Source organism: Heterocephalus glaber, unplaced genomic scaffold, assembly GCF_053883595.1.
Source record: "Heterocephalus glaber isolate CG9 unplaced genomic scaffold, H.glaber_assembly_v1.0 deba00001429, whole genome shotgun sequence".
Classification (NCBI taxonomy): Eukaryota; Metazoa; Chordata; class Mammalia; order Rodentia; family Bathyergidae; genus Heterocephalus; species Heterocephalus glaber.
The window spans coordinates 8,921,377-8,937,785 of record NW_028258294.1 but is presented as its reverse complement, the minus strand read 5'-3'; the positions used below and the strand labels follow the sequence as shown (position 1 = coordinate 8,937,785).

Here is a 16,409-nt window from a genome sequence, read left to right as displayed (position 1 = left end):
AATACATATCTAAAACAACCCCAATTTTTTAAAAAATAAAATTCCTTTCTTTTCTCTTCTTAAAGAGTTCCCTTTTATGTAAGACCATATGAAATTCACTGTTGGACAGTCTATCATGTCTAAGGATTTGGGTTTTATAAAATCAACAACTCTGAAGCAATATTCTCTAGGAAAATGAGAGAACAATTACATTTAATTTCTGTGGAGAGATCAGCTAAAAAAGGGGGAAAAGATCTAAGGATAATTTAAGTTAAGTAAATACCACTTTTAAAAAAGTGTGGGTTCTAAAACTGGCCTTCATCTTTAGTGTTATCTGAACCATCACACAAAAAATATATATACAACTCAAAATAGAGACTGAAACAAATGACTCGTTAACTATCATTTTTTAAGCCTTTAGTCAGAGAATGCGTGAGCTAGCATTTTCTTAACTGGTACTTCCATAAATGTCAAGGTGCATTTCTTGGATAAAAAGAAGTCTGCTGTAAAATAAACCGGGGAGGGCTGCTTTCTGCATATCAAAGGTAAGTGAGACCAGTGCTGAAACAGACTAATTCTGTCTAAAAGTAACCAACAAGTAATCTGCCAAATGTGTGATTATGATGTGAAATTTGGGAACTACTGCTATAGTTCTGGTTAGAGATTCACAATGGACATCAGCAAAATAAGGGTAGGGAAAAAGCACTCATAAGAAAAATCTACTCACTTCCTTTAGTCCAATCTGTATTTGAAACTCATTTGACCATGGACAATCTTCCTCTGACATAGAAGATTAGGGTGTGGCAAAACTGCCTGGGGAAGTAGGTATGACCTGTTAATTACAAGATCTTGGAACACATGTGCAGAACAGTTCTCAAAGCCCCGCACTTGTGGACTTCTTGTGAGAACCTGAGCAGGTTTTTTTTTTTTTTTTTTGTACCGGGGATCGAACTTGGGTCTTTGCTCTTGCGCAGCAGGCGGCGAAACCACTGAGCTAAATCCCCAGCCCCTGACCAGGTTTTCAATAGGATGGCCTAGACCTGACGTCAGCCTGAGGCATATAAAAGGACACAGATGCCAAGAAGAGCTTGCTCTTGCAGCTTCCCTCATGATAGTCTACCGTTTCCTCCAGGGTGTTCTTTAATCTTGCTTTTTCCTCTTTTCCTCTGTGCAAGCACGCTCTACAGACATAGCTTCTCTCTTACTCTTCACTTTTACATTTTTCAAATAAACGTTGCCACTGCTTTTTGCTTATTTTGTCCAATTCTTTGTTCGAGACAAGAAAAACCTAGAAACTAGCTCCAGAAGGAGACACAAGCACCACAAAACCCGGTAACGTTTCAGCAGCAACTCATTTTTGTATACATTTCAGCTTTATTTTAGAGACATTAGAAAATAAAGCTGGGCATGGTGGCTCATGCCTGTAATCCCAGCACTGTGGAAGGTGAGACCAAGGATCCTTGTAAGTTCGAGGCCAGCCTGGGCTACAGGGAATACAAGGTCAGCCTTCACTACATAATGAGACCCTGACTCAAAAAACAAAAAATAAAAAAGAAAGAAATGAAAATAAACTGTCAATTTGGTTGTGTTTTGCCAAAACTAACTGAAGCAGTTAACTGTGACATATTCAAGATGTAAACCATTTCCAATATAACTTGTTAAGCATGGATAGGTAGGGGTATAATTTTTGGCATGATTAAGATTTTCTTTAAATCAAAGCAACTAATAAAAATGAATTTGGTGTATTGTTCTTCAAGAACCAACAGTTACACTGTTGCCCATAAACATGCTATCTTAGGGCACACATTGTGTGTGACTAAGAATCTGCACTTTTTTTTTCCAGGTAAATGAGTTCTTCCTGTCCTGCTGAGCTCTAAGTGAAGTATCCTCCTTATACTTCCAAAGTAATCTCATTTTCCCACTCATCTTTGTAATCCTACTTCTGCTTTGTTTGAGGTATATCTGAAAATTGTAGACTGTACAGAGGATTTGGAGATTTTTCAGCCTAGAATTTTCTATTCAATTTTATACTTAGGAACTCTTTACACAATAATACAATCACTGGAAACCCCTCAGGAAATCTTTAATGATTTCATCATTTTGCATGGTATATGGTAAGGGATTAAAAATATAAAGCATTTCACTTGAGATCAATACATTATTAAAGATTTTATCACAGAGTTCGTTTAATATAATTTTAATAATATTCATTATTTATGAAGACAGATTTTAATCTTGGCTCACATAACTAATTTATGGTGTTTAATTTTCTTCAAATTTATTTTATAAAAAATTGTAATTTCCCACAATTAGAATTTAAAATAACATTGTTAGGTTCACTTATTTATTTAAAATCAAGAATATATTAAAAATGTACATTAAGTGTTAACTACTCAATATTATATAAAAATAAATTAACTTTGTGATCTTGTCAATGAAATACTTGCATCACATCCCTGAACAACTTTTTTTTTTTTTTGGTAATTTTTGTGGTTTCAGGCTTTAATTTGCAAGCACTCTTCGACAAACAACCGTAAAGTGGGTATGAATAATTTTTAATCTCAGTAAATAAAAAAGCCAAATTAGATTGGGTAGGTACTTCTTTATATTTTTAGCACTTCATTTGCTATATAGGAACACTGATCATCTCCATTTGAAAAAGTTCTCATGATAATCCCAGAATTACTAAAAAGATTATAATTTTCATGCTTCTCATTAAATTACTAGTATTTTAATTTCAATTAGTCCCCATTTCCTCTCCTCAGTCCAAAATCTGTTACGGTAATAAACTATGTACGTCCAAGAGTAAAAGAAAATGTTAAACATGTATAATTCAAAAAGCACAGGGCCCAACAGTCAATTGAGTGAATTTAGAGCACATTCCCATGACTCTCCATCATTACTAAGGCTGAACCCAGGAAGCTGTCAAATGGTTCCACTTTAGAGCTTGAGTGAAGAGGTGGGAGAAGAGTTCTGTTTGACAACTAAGGAACAAAAGAGCCTGGCCATGTGGCATACAGATAACACAGTCAGCAGTCCGGATTTAGCTCAGTGGTTCCACTGCCTGCCTGGAAAGTGCAAGGACCCCAGTTTGATCCCCAGTACCAAAAAAAAAAAAAAAAATACATACATAGTCAGAAAACAGCTGAAGGTCTTAGCGCAACTTCAGGGCCCAGATTCCAGCTCCAAAGGCAGGTCCAGTGATATTCAATTCCCTAGAGAAGATCTGCAAAGTTCTGGAGGGTAAGTTTAGTGGAGAAATAAAGATTAACCTAACAAGAAGTGCCAAGATGATACACAAAGTAGCATCAGGCTGTAACTGCTTATGGTCAAAAGTCAGAACCCAGAAGAGAATAAGAAGCAAAAATCTAAACTCCAATTCTCAGTCCCACAATAAGCAGACACTAAAAACAAGCCTGTAGTATATACTTAGTTCCCCACTACTTCCACGGATTAAAATTCCCTTTCCTTTCTACTAAACCAGACCAGCAGTTTTCTTTGTTTCAAACAAGGAAGAGCTTACCATTTTTTGTAAATGTAAAAATTACCAAATTTGAATTCTTTTGATACCAACACAACTAGGACAACATCTCTATGTTCTCACCTGAACCTTAGAATATGTTAAAATTTATAGGATGCAATGACCTATTTATTTATTAATTAGCCAAAACTGGGAAACGTCTCACTCCTTGGACAGATCAAGTATTTAGTTATGTTTCAGTAGTAGTTTTTTTTTTTTGTATATCCTTTTATTGGTACATTTTAGGTGTACAATATAATGGCATTCATCATTGGAGATATGCACCTTTACATACTCTCTTGGTTCTTATTTTTTCCCCCTTCCCTTGCCCTCCCTTCAACCCCTCCATCCCTCCCTATTTACAAAGACTTTCAGTAGTAGTTTTAACTGTTGAGAATGTCATACAATTTTCCCTGAAGTTTGAAGGTTTGGAAAATTGTTCTTCTGAGGCAGTCATGTACACCCACTGAGAAAAAAATGTAAGAGTACCCCTTGTTGACCACAGTCATAGGAAACAATGCTAGGACATGATGAATATTCCCAGCACTTAGCCTCTAAGAATTTTATCATAACAATACCCTTTACAGTCAGTTCTGCTTTAACAAACATATACATCTCTAAAAGTCTTGGTCTTTTGTAAAATAAAACCAAACAGCTTACTGGGTCAATAGAGCTCAGGGTACAATAATCAAAGCATTGTCAGCAACACATATTTTTTTAAAAGTTGGAACCTAATAAAAACAGTGATATGGCTTTACACGTTAAATGGTTAAGAAATACACAAATAATACAATAAATATGGTACTTTACATCATTAAGAAAACCTAGAATTTGCTGTGGATTTGGGTGTAGGAAAGGACGTGTCTTGTGAGTTATTGTGCAGTACAAAGGAAGGGTGTTCTGAAACCACAGGGAAAGTGGAAACACCAGATGCAGAGGGGTGGGGCCCGTGGCACATGGGTGCACTTTTTTTTTTTTTTTTTTTTTTTTGGCAGCAGGGATCGAAACTCGGCACCTTGCACTTTCAGGCAGGCGCTGGAACCACTGAGCTAAATGCCTGGCCCCACTGAGCTAAATCCCCGACCCGGTCCGATGGGCACACTCTTGCACCTCTGCAGGGCTAAGCTGGCTGCGGCTTTCTGCACTCACCTACTGTTTCACTGGGAAATCATCACACAGAAGCAAACACAACATTGCCTTTATGCTTGTCTTTATATCAGTTGCTTTGGAACAAATCTATGTTTTTAAAACAAGTGTTATAGTGGAACTGAGAACTGATTACATGCATAAATGAAATAAAGATTAAAATTCAGAGATTAGAATGCTTGGACAGACTTAAAGGTCATTTATTCTGATTCAAATCCCATTTGACAGTGAAAGTTTCTTTGTTTGTTTGTTTGTTTGTTTTTGAGTCATGCACAAATTACTTCAGGGACTGTCAGGATTTTTCAAGACTCAGTCTAAACTAGGGAAGATACCAGGAGGAAGATGCTTTGATGGAAAAAATAGGTGCTTAGGTCACAGGCCAGTATTAGGTCCATGGATAAAGTGCCTTATCTGATATTCTATGGAGATGTCTTAAAGGTTGTTTGGGAAATACTATTTTCAAAGAAGCATACTCCTTCTTGTTCAAGTGGAAAGATGAAATCTCACCTAAAATATATGTGCATAAGAAAAAGGTTTTAATTTGCTGGGTTCTTTCCACGTATTATTTTGAGATTCATGCAAGAGTCATGGGATTGGTGTTCACAGTAATTACTAAACTGGCTATTATTAGTATTACTGATACAGAATTCACTATTTGTTTTTGTGGTAGAAACTAATGAGTGGACCCAATCAGCTGTTTAATGGTAACTCATCTGCTTTCAGGGGTTTGGAAATCTGCAAAAAGAAGTCCTATTTATCTCAATATACACACAGGAAGCATGAAAGTAGTGACTTGTTCTTTTCCAAATTCAACTAAAGAGAAGGTGAAAAAAAGTTTTGTAATGAGTCAGTTTTATCCAATATGGCTGTCAGACTCTACTTTGAAGACAGTTCAGGATTTAACATTAAGTACTACTGATCACCTATCATGAACCAAGCACTAATGCCAACTTCCAAAATCACCAGCTTCCTTGGGTGGCACCTGGAGGCTATGCTATTCAAATATTGTATTCCACAAATGAATCTTTTGAACACCACCAGGTTAAAGGTGCTGATTTAGTACATGAAAGTTTATCATAAATCTGTTGCATTTTATGTAAGGAAGAAGAAATATCCATTTGAAATTTCAGAAAGGTAAGGGAGTGTAAAAACTTAGAGGAGAAGAAAAATTAAGAGGCAGAAGTATCTGGGGTTTTTTTGTTTCTCTTATTTCTTTCTACTAAGTAGAAGATCATTGAGATAAAACACAAGAAATCAAACAACAACAAATGATGACAAGGACATGGGGGAAAAGGAACTCTTTTACACTGTTGCTGGGAATGTAAACTAGTACAACCACTATGAAAATAAGAGTGGAGACCCCAAAAAACTAAAAATAGAAATTCCATTTGACCCAGCTATTCCCTTTCTAGGTATCTTCCTGAAAGAGTTAAAGTCATCATATTACAGGGATACATGAATATCTATCTTTATAGTAGCATAATTTATAACAGCAAAATGTTGGAAATGGCCTATATACCCATCAACAGATGAATAAAGAAAATGTACTATTTATACACAATGGAGCACCACTCTGCCATAAAGGATACACTTGAGGCATTCATAGATAAATGGATGCAACTTGAGACCATAATGTTAAGTGAAATAAGGCAGAAATACAAGATTAAATATTTCATGATTTCTCTTGTATAAGAAACTCAAATAAACCTATCTATCTATAGTGGTACCTCAGTTCACGTACAAACACTTGTGTTTGCAGACAAATTAGTTCTCAAACAGAAGCCTTTGTCAAAATTTTGTATCTGTTTGCAAACTGCATCAGGTAACAAACACCACTGGCCAACTTTCCCACACAAACACAAACATGGCCACTTTTCCAAAATCACAGAACAAATTAAGTTGTGAACTGAGGTAGCACTGTACAAACTTTTAAGGTCTTAATGTGTATGTACTTGTTAGGACCATCCCTGTTGATTTTGAAAGAAAAGTAAAACCCACCCAGTGACACATTAATGAAAGAGGGAACCCTAATGATGAGACAGTGAAAGGTCTGAGCTGGAGTAATGTGGGAGAGAAACAGGACATCAAATCTGGCTCCTATTATACCTACTCAATCTCCAGCAGTCCCCACCAGAACCTCTGAGTCAAGGTCAGTGAAATACAACTTTTTCCTTTTATAGACAGCACTCTCCTTTCAATGATTGGATTGTCTTTTCTCCCTTCTCAAAGTCTAATTGCTAATTAGTGATTATTAGTGATTAGTGGTCTCTTTAGAGCTTGTGTCACTAGGTGTATGTGGGAGTAACAATGTACCTTTTTTGGAGGACACATTTCTCACATGCTCTTTGGAACAAATTCTCTAAAGTAATAAATAAAATAAGTTGACTTAAATTGGATATCCAAACATATATCTCTCCTTTATTTAGAACTCATGAAACAGATTAATAAACAGAGCTAGAATTACAACACATATCATATGCTATAAATAGTGGCCATAAAATAAATATCATTAAAAGGATCTCCATCCTCAATAAAATACATTCTATGCTACAACCACGGTCCTTGTAAATCACCAGTACTTAAGAAAATAAGTTATAATCCTATTTTTCAATAAAGCTCAGTTGGTTTTCAACTGTATAAATTTCATAGCGATGTGCAATTTTTTGTGAAATAATTTTTTTTTCAGTACTAGGGATAGAACTCAGGACTTTGTGCTTGCCAGGCAGGTCCAGCACCTCTGAGCTAAATCTGTGAAATAATTTCTTGACCAAATGTAAGTTTTTCCTCAGGAAAACACATAACAATCACTCTAGTTTCAATTACTGTAAGTAGGTAAGATTAAAAACATAACATTAAGATCTATGTACTTTTCTAAGACTTATTATTGCTAAGATTCTTTTTTGCCCGTAGTTCAAATCATTTTTGAATTCTGAACAGACACTAAAAATTTTCCTCTAAGTATACAGAAAACAAGAGACATAATTTATGATTTATATTCATCAACATGTATTTGTACACACTACAGTACATGGCCAAATAACATAAATGTTACTGCTTTACTTAAATGGTTTCTAACTTTCCTCATTTTGATTACCAATATGCTCTATAATTTTCACTTCATAAAAAGGGAACCTACTGAATTAAAATATCCTTATCTTAGAATAAGATCACAAGACCTTTTCCTCAAATTTACAGAAACTATTGAAAAAGTAGATTTCATATTCACTACATTGCTTCACTAGCTAACAAAAAGTTTTGCATGAAGAGAAAAAATATCATGGAATCAAAGGTTTTTTCTCATGAACAAGTAAACAATATTCCATCAATACTCACAAGATTGCTGATTATTTTTCATCCAGTCATTTAAAAGAAAAAAAAAGAGATCTAACCTGATAAAAGTCAAGAAAAAACTCATTACTATCTTCCCTCAAGAACCAATTAGCTGGAAGTTTTAGAAAGAGAACAACGCACCAATTCTTTGCAGGAACAAATTGCAGAAGCCCTTACCTTTTAGTCAGAGTAAGTGACATAACCAGCATAAGAAACTCCACAGGCATGCCTGCAATGCACATTTCTCTGTGAACTCCTCCTTAGGTCCCCAAAGAACTGTGCATCAAAACTCCAGGCTGCCTGCTCCATACCTTCTTTCACTGCCTGTGCTACCCGCTGCCAAGGTAACAAGAAAGGGCCAACCGAAGCAGCAATCTTAATTTCTTAAAAAAAAACACAACCTTTGTCCTGGAAGAAAAGAAGGGAATGGAGTATGGGTTGAAAAGAAGGAAAAAGAGAGAAGACTAGCATAATTACTCTCATGAGGGTGAAGTAGTGTTTACCATAAACTAAATGCACAGCAACCAGCTTTTTAAGTTTGAATGGCCATGCGTGCAAGCTCCTGAAAGAATCTGCCCTACTTCTGCTTCTTAAAGGGTGAAAAATGTGCTTATCTGCGCATGCATGCATGTATGTGTGCAAATGTAAGACAGGGAAGAAAGGGAGAGAGAGCGAGAGCGCGCACAATGTATGGACAAGGAAGGGAGGGGGGTGGATGGCTGGAGGCATGGGGGCCGGAGGGCTGGAGGGAGTGCTTGGATGTGACCCACATATGGAATGAGCATTAGAAGAATGAGTACAGGACCGCCAAGCTGGTGCACTCTGGGGCAGCAGTTTTCAAAACAAGGCTTCACAGCTTTGCAGAAAAGGGGGGTGTGGGGAAACAACACAAAACAAGCTAATTGAAATAAGCAACTGGATACAAAACGAGTTCGCCAAATCACCAGTAATCAGAAATCAAAACGTTGTGGGCTCCTGGATTTCATTTTTATGCAGCCTGTGGGTTTATTCCCCTCCTCACTAGAAAGCTCTCAATCCCAAGGGTGTAGAATTCCACAGGACCCAATTAACACTGCACTTGGCTGGCTTCCTGGTATGATCAATATGAAAGATGTTGCCTTTTAGCATCTCCATAAAATAAAACAGCCCAGAAACTGGGTCTGTCACTTTTTTCTTTCCTTTGTGGAGGGACAGCTAAATTGGGGGTGATGGGAGACACATATCAGACATTAAGTAAGGCTAAAAGAACATGGCTTGTCCAAACATATTTAAGAACATAGGTCTAATAAGTTTGGAAATCAGTGAAACCTTCGTTCCCATATCTTTAGGTCTTTGTGCCAATAGGTTGATTCATATGTGAGCTTAACCAGTTTGAAGGCATTCTTCATAACACAATTCTGATGTTTTGGCAAATGATTTATTTATGCACATTCTAGAGAACATTCTCTGGTAAATATGATTCAGTTTTCCCTCACAATTCAGTTCTCCCTCACAAGTCTTTAGAGTAAGTCTTCCTTAAAAAATGGTATTCTTACCCTTACTCTAATTTCATGTCACTATGAAGCAGCTGATGTTTTTCCATAAAACAGCATCCAAAACAACATTGCTATATTTAAGCTTCTTTTTTCAAGGGAAATATTCTTGATTGAGACTTTCCCCTCAGATATCCATTTAGCAATATTTTATTTCCAGTGCAACTAGTTTATTTATGATTTGAAGCTACTTCTACATTCTGTCCCCCTAACTACTCTGGAAACACAAACATGCAACCAACCTGAACAAAAAGAAATGGCAATGAAACTTTCCAAAAATACATGTGTGTACACACTTTCATATACACATGTGTATACACACACAAACTGTAAAAATTAGCAGATAAGAGGGAACTTCAAGGTAAGTGTATTTCTCATATGGTAGTTCTAATCCTCCAATTTCAGAAGTGTGTGACCAGAAAACAAAATGTTCATGGTCAGTTCAGGGGTCCAAAAGCTAGGTTCACATCTGGCTAAAAATCTCTCTGATAAAATTACTAATGATCAAATTTCCATAAGAATAAGCTCAATTTAAAATGTTTATAAAAAAGCTCACTTAATTCTCTTGAGTTACTAAAGGTCTTAAAGAGTTAAATCAGAAAATATGAAAACCTGTGTTTAAATAATCTTTAGGCAATGGCACAAGCTGAGGAGGGACATAAAATTAATAAGTGACAGGAATGAGGGGCTGTCAACACCAACCCAAATTGCATGCTCGGTGGCTTGATTTTGTACTTTATTTAACACAGATTTCTACTCATGAATAATTTGCCTCTTCTTGTGAGGTCTGGTACTTTAAAAAGTGAGGCTGAAGAAGCTTGAGCTGTGAGCTTATCTGAGAGATAACAGAGTAGGTGAACTGGTAGTTAGGGGCAGAGGTGGCAGCAGTATCCAACATTAGCTGGTATTCACAGCTGCAGTTTCAAGGCAAAGTCGGCAATGATACTTGTAAGCATCTGAAGTGTAGAAGTGTATTCCTCAGGAAAATGATCTTTGGAATGAGGCAAAGCTGATCTTCTCCCTATATGTGCTCAAATTCAGTCTGCTTACAGGAATGCTTTCTATTTGCATTACTTTTGTTCTAGTTGATTGCATTTCTGCCTAGCCAGGTAGTGAGCCAAATTAAACAAAAGAAAACTTTTGAAATATTCTATTTCTGTTTCAACATGATGTTGTTTCCTTCTGTGCTGTTTTGAACATCAGCCAGGATGTAAACAGGCTGAACTGTCTTGGAAGGGGAGCCTCAGGCGAAGAATTCCACTAAGTGGGAGCAGACCCAGGTATTGTGGGACCTGACACTAATTCCTTTTGGTGGTCCCTCTTTAAGAAAAGAATACAGGCCCTACCCCCCAGTGACCTAAAAGCAGACAGTGGGGATCTTGGTGGCATGGAGCAGGGCTCCCCCCCGTGGATGCCTGGTTCCAAACTTCAGAGGCACAGGGGGTAATAAAGGCCATTGTCCTGAGCTCCAGAAGATAGAGCAGAAGTGAACAGAAAGAGGGCCTCTCTCAAGCTCCTTGAAGAAAACGGAAGCCCACTGGAAAAGTGAAGAGAATCTCTGCAATAAAGGCACTGCAGACCACCGTACTTGGTAAGTTGAAGGGATCATCATCACCCATTGGAACCTGGATTATCTTCAGGGTAAGGGCAGCTGAAACCTGCAGTAGAACCTTGCAGAGTTCAACCCTGCAGGAGGACAGGGAGCTCAACTTGGGACTTGCAGCCCCAAATCTGCCTGAATCTCATGGGTCTGTTACTGGCTTGCTGAGACTCACTGATGTATATCTGCACCCTGCTGCTCAAGTTGTCTTTTGTGACAGCTGAGACATACCCTGAAGGAGGTCCTTCATTTTTATTTTTTATTTGTTATTTTCAAAATTACTTTTTTGCTCTAATTTTTAATATCTATTTTTTTCTACTCTTTCTAAATTTTTCTTTTTTCTTTTTTCTTCTTTTCTTTCCTCTCCCCCCCACTTTCTCTCTCTCTCTCTCTCTCTCTCTCTCTCTCTCTCTCTCTCTCACTGAACCACACTGTTCTTCATCTCCCTTTTTGTTCCTGTTCTGCAACTAATTCAGATTTCTTCTCTATTTTTCTTTTCTTCTCTTTTTCCTTCTCTTGATTGTCATTAGCTTTAAAGGAAATTAAATACAGTTTCTAGCCTCCCTATTGCTGTTAGGTTGCTCTGTTCTCATCTTTATTCTTTCATTCTATCTTTTCCTCTTGTCTTTAACAGTTCCTTAGAGTTTTCATGATCTTCCTGTGTCCTCTGGCCTCACTGCTAACCTTTCCCTATCCTTCTTCCTATCTATCCTTAACTCCTCAATTCCTTCTAACTCCCCATTCCGAAGGGTAAAGTTGCTATAATGAAGAGTCTATTCACTATAAACATATGTTGGGCTGGTCCTCAATTTTGATTTAATTCACACAGTTAAAGGTGATAGATTAATAACTAACACAAATTGTCATTTTCTAAGCTGTACTTGATGACATGGTGTTACTGATTGTGTCACTTGGGCTAAGCTGTTGTGATTGATCTAATCAGTTGTCCTTCCTGGTATAATGAAAATGAGATTAGCCCCAGAGTCATTAGAGACTCAAAATCTAAAGACCAGCTATATCTGGAAGATTCCTCTGAGAAGCAATCATTCCATAAGTGTTCCAAATACAAACAACAAAGATACTTACAATAAGCAATTTCAAAGTATCAGCCCAGGAATACCAAGGACAATACCAAAAACAAAAATGAAAAGACATTTAAGCAAAGGATAAACACAGACTTCAACCCCACCAGAGGCAAACTCTGGGGCAAACGAGGTGGAAAAGTCTGATGATCAACCACCTGGACACCCTGAACTGATAGCACAGGAAGTAACAAAACAGATGAATGAGGCTCTAGAAAAATTCAAAGCAGAAATAATTTCACAGATAACTACAGAGATGGTGAGCAGAGTAAAAGACATGATTAGAAGCTCTAGAACAGAAACAGGTAAAAAAAAAATAGATGAGCTCTGAACCATGCTAGAATGCCCAGCATAAGAAAGAAATGGAAACCATGAACACCCAACATAGGAAAGAAATGGAATTCATGAAACAGATTCAAACAGATATCCAGGAGATTAAAAACTCCATTGAAAGTATTCACAGCAGCTTGAGCGAATGTGAAGATAGAATATCAGATATAGAAGACAGGATTGTGGTTAGTGACCATGAAAACAGAGATTTCTTTAAAAAAGTAAGAGACCATGAAAAATCAATCCAGCAGCTGCTTGCATCAGATAATGCAAAGAAGAATAACATAAGACTGATAGGAGTCCACAAAAAAGCAGAAGAAAGTACACAAATGACATAAGAAAAATGTTCACAGAACTAATAGTAGAAAACCTCCCAAACAGAGGAAGAGAATTGGACATACAGATAAGTGATGTATATAGAACTCCCAACTAGCCATGATAAAAAAAAATCTACACCTAGGGCTGGGGATTTAGCTCAGTGGTTTTTCTGCCTGCTGCGCAGGTGCAAGGACACGAGTTCAATCCCTGGTATCAAAACAAAACAAAACAAAAAAATCTATGTCTAGACATATAATAGTCAAGATCCCAGAAACCCAACAGAAGGACAAAATCCTACAAGCACTTACAGAATAGAAACAAATCACGTACAAAGGAAAGTTCATCACAATCACAGCAGACTTCTCAACACAAACCCTCATATCAAGGAAAGCCTGTAGTGAAGTATTTCAAGCCCTAAAAGAAAATAACTTCCTACCTAGACTGCTGTACCCTGCAAAATTATCTCTCAAAATTGATGGGGAAATTAGATACTTCTATGACAAAGAACACCTGAGAAATTTCATGAACACCAAATTAGCACTCCAAACAATTCTAAACAATATCCTACAAAAAGATGAAAGTCACAACTTCCAGAGGCCCAACAGAGCAAACCCACCAGGCAAGGCAAGAAACTAAAGGGAAAGGGGGAAAAATAAGAAATAAAAGACCAACAACAGTAAAACATTATGACAAGGATGAGTCAATATCTATCAATTATAACCATCAATGTTAATGGCCTCAATTCACCAATCAAAAGAAATAGACTGGCAGAATAGATTAAGAAGGAAAACCCACCAATATGCTGTATACAAGAAACACACTTAATTCAAAAAGAAACTCATAGACTGAAAGTTAAAGGTGGAAAACAATTCTCCATGTGACAGGAACTCGGAAAAAAGACTGGGTAGCAATCTTATTTCCAGACAAAGTAGGTTTCCAACCAATACTAATTAAGAGAAACAAAGATGGTCACTACTTCCTTGTGGATGGAACATTCCAAGAGGAAGAGATGACAATCTTAAATATATATGCACCAAATATGAATGCCCCCAACTATACAAAACAAATATTAATGGAAGTGAAAAACCAAATAGGCACTAACAAACTGCAGTAGGGGAACTCAATACCCCACTATTACATATAGACAGATTATCTAGACAAAAAATCAACAACGAAATTCTAGTACTGAACCTACTGAACAAATGGACTTAATAGATGTTTACAGAGTGTTCCACTCTACAAAATCAGAATATACATTCTTTTTGACTGCACACATGTCATTCTTCAAAATAGACCACATGCTAGCTCATAGGACATGTTTAAGTAAATTTAAAAGAATTGAAGTTACCCTCTGTATATTATCAGACCATAGTGTAATAAAATCGGAGATCAATAGCATAAGAAACCACAAAACCCCCACAAACACATGGAAATTGAATAACACTCTCCTGAACAACCAATGGGTTACAGAGGAAATTAAAGAAGAAATTACTATCTAAAAGCAAATGACAATGCAAGTACAACATACAGGAATCTATGGGACATAATGAAAGCAGTTCTATGTAGGAAATTCATAGCAGTGAGTGGCCATATTAGGAAAATAGAGAGAGCACAAATAAACAACCTAATGCTGAACCTCAAGCTCCTAGAAAAAGAAGAGCATAAAAAACCAAAATCTTGTACAAGAGAGAAAATTACAAAGATCAGAGCAGAAATCAATGCCATGGAGACTAAGGGAATGATACAAAAAAAATCAATGAATCAAACAGTTGGTTTTTTGAAAGAATAAATGAAATTGATAAACCTTTAGCCAATCTTATCAAAAAAAGGAAAGAAAAGGCTCAAATCCATGCAATTAAGAATGAAAAAGATGAAGTCACAACAGATCCAGCAGAAATCCAGAGGATTATCAATACCTATTTTGAGAACCTGTACTCTAATAAAATGGAAAACACAGAAGAAATGGATAGATTCCTAGATACATACGAATTGTCAAAGTTACAAGAAGACGATATAGAAATTCTAAACGCCCCAATTACAATGAGTAAAACTGAAAATATAATAAAAAATTTACCAACAAAGAAAAGCCCAAGTCCTGATGGCTTCACTGCTGAATTCTACAAGACATTTAAAGAAGAACTATCACCATTACTCTTTAAACATATCAATGAAATTGAAAGGGAAGCAAAACTTCCAAATTCATTCCTGGAAGCAAGTGTTACTTTGATTCTCAACCAGAGAAAGACCCAATCAAAAAAGAAAACTACAGACTAATCTCCCTAATGAACATAGACGTAAAAAACCTCAACAAGATACTGGCAAATAGAATACAGAGGGTCATCAAGAAGATCATACACCCTGACGAGGTCGGATTTATCCCAGGGTTGCAAGGACAGTTCAACATACATAAATCAATAAATGTAATACACTACATAAACAGAGCCAAGGACAAAAACTATATGATCATCTCAATAGATGCAGAAAAATAATTTGACAAAATCCAACACCCATTCATGGTAAAAACCCTGCAGAAAATTGGAATAGAATGTTTTTATTTCAACCTGATTAAGGCTATCTAAAAAACCAACAGCCAACATGATATTAAATGGTCAAAAACTTAAAACTTTCATGCTGAAATCAGGAACAAGACAAGGATGTCCATTATCACCACTCCTGTTCAATATAGTTCTAGAAACATTAGCCACGCAATGGCAAAAGAAAAAGAAATAAAAGGAATAAAGATAGCAAAGGAAGAAGTTAAAATGTCATTATTTGCTGATGATGTGATACTTTACATAGAAGACTCAAAATACTCCACCAAAAGACTTTTAGACTAATTGACAGATTCAGTAGAGTAACTGGATACAAGGTCAACATTTAAAAATCAATGGCCTTCTTGTACACAAATAACAGACTCACTGGGAGAGAAATTCGGGAAACAATTCCTTTTACAATAGCATCCAAAAAATGAAATATCTAGGAATCAGTCTAACAAAAGAAGCAAAAGACCTCTACACTGAAAACTACACCACTCTGAAAAAAGAGATAGAAGAGGATATAAGAAAATGGAACGACATCCCTTGTTCTGAGGTAGGAAGAACCAATATAGTGAAAATGGCCCTGCTTCAAAACTGCTATATAGATTTAATGTAATGCTGATTGAAATTCCAACAATATACTTCACAGAACTAGAGAAAACAATCCAAAAATTCATTTGGAACCAAAAGAGACCTAGAATAGCAAAAGCAATTATAGGTAACAGACACATGGTAGTGGGTATCACAAACCTCAACTTGAAACTATACTACAAAGTTTCTGTGATAAAAACAGCATGGTACTGGCAAAGAAACAGACCTGAGGATCAGTGGAATAGATTAGAAGATGTAGAAACTACTCCAGACATACTCAGCCACCTCATCTTTGACAAAGGCGTCAACCACCCTCACTGGAGGAAAGATAGCCTATTTAATAAATGGTAGTGAAAAAACTGGATTTCAACCTGTCAAAGATTAAAACTAGACCCATATCTATCACTGTGCACTAAACTAAGATCAAAGTGGCTTAAAGATCTA

The 16,409-nt window shown here is 36.5% G+C and overlaps 1 protein-coding gene across 7 annotated transcripts in view; it reads right to left on the bottom strand.

Annotated features, from left to right (window-relative positions):
• Fat3 (FAT atypical cadherin 3) overlaps positions 1-16,409 on the bottom strand; it is a 651,224-nt gene that overhangs the window by 547,055 nt on the left and 87,760 nt on the right. The window contains exon 1 of one of the 7 annotated variants that reach the window (XM_087212271.1): positions 8,153-9,904. The exons of the other annotated variants lie outside the window; for them this stretch is intronic. The gene's annotated coding sequence lies outside the window, so the exon portion shown is untranslated. Of the gene's footprint in view, positions 1-8,152; positions 9,905-16,409 lie in introns of those variants that run through there. 7 annotated transcript variants of the gene reach the window in all.